Below are 3,331 nucleotides of genomic sequence, written 5' to 3'. Positions count from 1 at the left end.
CTTAGTGCGTTGTGTTAAAACTATACATGTAAAGATGTAGAACCCAGCTGGTGCTGAATAAAACAAGCAAGGCACTTATAAGTTGGTCAGATTGAAAACCAGCAGGACTTTGGCTCCTGATGACTGAGAATGAAGGTCAATTTGTTAAAGGAACACATGGTTTGAGTCAATTTGATGAAAACCTTTGCTGTCCTAAACACTTTGGTCTAACCAGCGTTCAGATCCCCTCCTCAGACTCAGCACTCTCTAACCTGAACAGCTCACCACTGTGGTCCTGACGCTGAGGCCAACCTGCCCCGTAGTTAAGTTCTGTTTCTGCTTCCTGGACCTCCTCAGTGTCCGTATGCTCCACGTTAGTCTCCTCCAGTCTGCCAGCCTCGTCCAGCCCTTTGCTATAAACAAACCTCTCAGCTCTACTCTCCTCCCTCTTCCATCAGCTCTGAATCAAACCAATCAGCAGTCCACCCAACACCAGTCCTCCAGGTCCTGCCCACTCTGAGATCTCCAGTCAGTCATCCCAGCTCCACCTTAGCTCTGACGCCTGCACTACAAAGCAGGATTTGAAGTCAGTGAGTCAACCCCGAGTTTTAAGTTCTACATCAAAGGCTTGCTTCTTACCGGGATACTAATGCTGCATCTTTACACTGCTGTGTATCAGTAAGTATCTAAGCATCACCTACTGATCAATCAGTTCTATTGGAAAATGTCCACAAAGTAAAAGATCCTACGGAGGCCTGCATGTGGACAGCAGAGGGTCTCTGAGGACAGCAAGAGCAACAATTTTACTGTTTTATTGGCATTTGTATAGCAACTTAATCCTCAAACAGTGAATGGTAAACCCCTGTTTGTTGGAGATTTGCAGTAAACCCTCTTACTGTTTTGAATTCTGTTGTTACAGTTTCTCTCTACTTGTTCCCAAGACCATTTACCAGGGCTGCAGCTGAAAGAACAACACTAAAACTGTCTCACACGTCATGAGAATACATCGAAGCAACACATTATTTTAAGGGACGACACAATGTAATTATAATCAGATCTACTTGTACCGAGGCAGAGATTGTGATGTTCACGCCTGATTGCGACACGATTTTTAAGCAAATATTCACATTGTTCTAAACTTACAACACAGCTCCCAGGCTTCACTCGCTGCATTTCCAATATGAACTGCTGTTTGTCGCTCCAGGTGAAGTCAGCAGGACTGCAGACCTCCAAGAAAATGGCTCAAAACGTGCGAGTAAGAGAGCCCTCAGGCACTTGCTGCTTTTTATAGAGCAGGACAGCCGTGAATCTTTGCACACTTCTCAGCAACACATGTCAAAGTGCGAGAGGGTGGACAGCAGGATAATACTCTGGTGGCTTCCACGACAATCCTCCGGCTCATAGGAAATCATGCGTGTAATGTTACCAGCTTATCTGGACTAAACAGAAGAAGTACGCGGTTAATGATGCTCTTGCAGGTGACACATTATCCGGCTTCCTCTCACATGACTGACATGAAAGCCGTACCTCTCTTTAGTTCTCTTGATTTACATAGTGTGTACGTATTTCTGTTGTTTATGGTATACTGCACGTACAAGAACCAAAAAGAAGCTAATGAGTCTTCTGGCATTATCAAAGCATCACAATCACAGCAGCCTCCTTCCAATAGCAGTAATATGCTTGTGATAACTGTGTCTCATTGACGGAAGTAAGTGCTCCTCTCTGTGGACCGCTAACCAAAGAGAGATATTCATGTTTAATTCATCTGCAGCTTAGTTAATTTGGGACAAGTGACTTTAATTCTAGTGCTGCACATGGTCCGCTCTCCTCGGCGGGGAACTTGACAGTTGCTTGGAGACCTTCCCAGCAACACTCGAGCAGCTCTGGAGTCTGAACATGAAAGTGCACTCGTAAGCCATCGAAAAGTGGACCGTGGCATCTGGGCTCCTCGTCTCTCTCCGGACGTACAAGAAGTCACCGACGTTCACCGGGAGAGCTGCTTGCTTTGACAGTGAGTCGGTCCTGTGTTTCATCACAGCAGCAACTCCCACAATCTGACCTCCTGCTGCTTCTAAAAGGAGGACATGAATATTTCAGGGGATGTAAGCGACGCGTGCCAAATTTAAACCAGGAAATATCTTTAAAAATGCATGCGGCTATCAATCGGAAGTTGAAAGAACCATCACACCAAGTTGTCTGTCGCATCCCCAACAGCGATGTCACGGTGCTTGATCGCACTGAGAGAATTTCTTATTATTACATTAACTACAGCAAAGACAAAACAACAAGTTTAAAGCTGCAGTGAGCGCCACACTTCTGCAACCAGTGGAGTCAACAAAGCGAGCTTATGCAACACAAAACGAAGTAAGATAAGTCTTCAATTTTCCAGTTTTTACTGACAAAAATGGAGAAAGGACGGCACTTCATCGCAACAAATGTGCAAAGAGTTCATTTTAAACAGGCACACATCTGCTGCTGCATTCTTCTGGGTCAAAATCTGTTTTAAGTCCTTTGTGCACACAATAAAGAACTATCAAATGTTCTGGGATGGTATATTCAGCAGCCTTTGCCTCTAGATAGCAGTTTTGCCAGACAGAAAAAAAAATGGTTTGCTTAGTTAATTACCCTGCTCATGACAACAGTACATGGGTGATATTTTAGACAGGTTACACGTTTGTTTCTGCTTGACAAGGCTTAAAGGTATACATAAGTAAGGGCTGCTTGGAATCACAGGTGGAGGAATGAAACAAGAAGGTATTTAATGGAGAGATCAACAGGCGACAGACACATATGAGGGGTTCAGTGCCAAAGCAGGCCAAACCACAAAAAAATCCAAAGTTGACTTTTATGCATCTTGACAAGTGCTTGAAGGGCATTACCTGTTCACTCCAATAGTTCAAAGACAAGTCAGGACAGAGAAGGAGTCCCTTTGGACAGGTTCATTTATTCCAGTTGTTGATGTGCTTCTCTCTGAGGTGAAGAGAAGATTTTCTAAAGAAAATTGTGTCATAATGAAAGGGATACAGTTCCTGTTTCCATTTGCCTCACAATACAACTGCAATCCTGAGGATCTCCAATATGGAATCCCCCAGCTTAAGCGTATTCATGAGAGGAAACAAAGTGGTCAGGAAACACCAGCAGCATTAATACAGCTTCACTGTCTTTCTGGAGCCATATACGGAGGTCTTCCACCACGTGTTTAAACTGTGCAAAACTGCACTTGTGTTACCTGTGAACAGTGCATCCTGTGAGCTCAGCTTTTCTGTGCTAAAGTTAATCAAAACTGCTGTTAGACCCGATTCTTTAGTTGGAAGCCCAAGAACAAGCCGGAGAAATCTTCAGTTCTCAGATG

Source organism: Stegastes partitus, unplaced genomic scaffold (assembly GCF_000690725.1).
Source record: "Stegastes partitus isolate 25-593 unplaced genomic scaffold, Stegastes_partitus-1.0.2 Scaffold87, whole genome shotgun sequence".
Taxonomy (NCBI): domain Eukaryota; kingdom Metazoa; phylum Chordata; class Actinopteri; family Pomacentridae; genus Stegastes; species Stegastes partitus.
Note: the sequence above shows the minus strand (reverse complement) of the source record.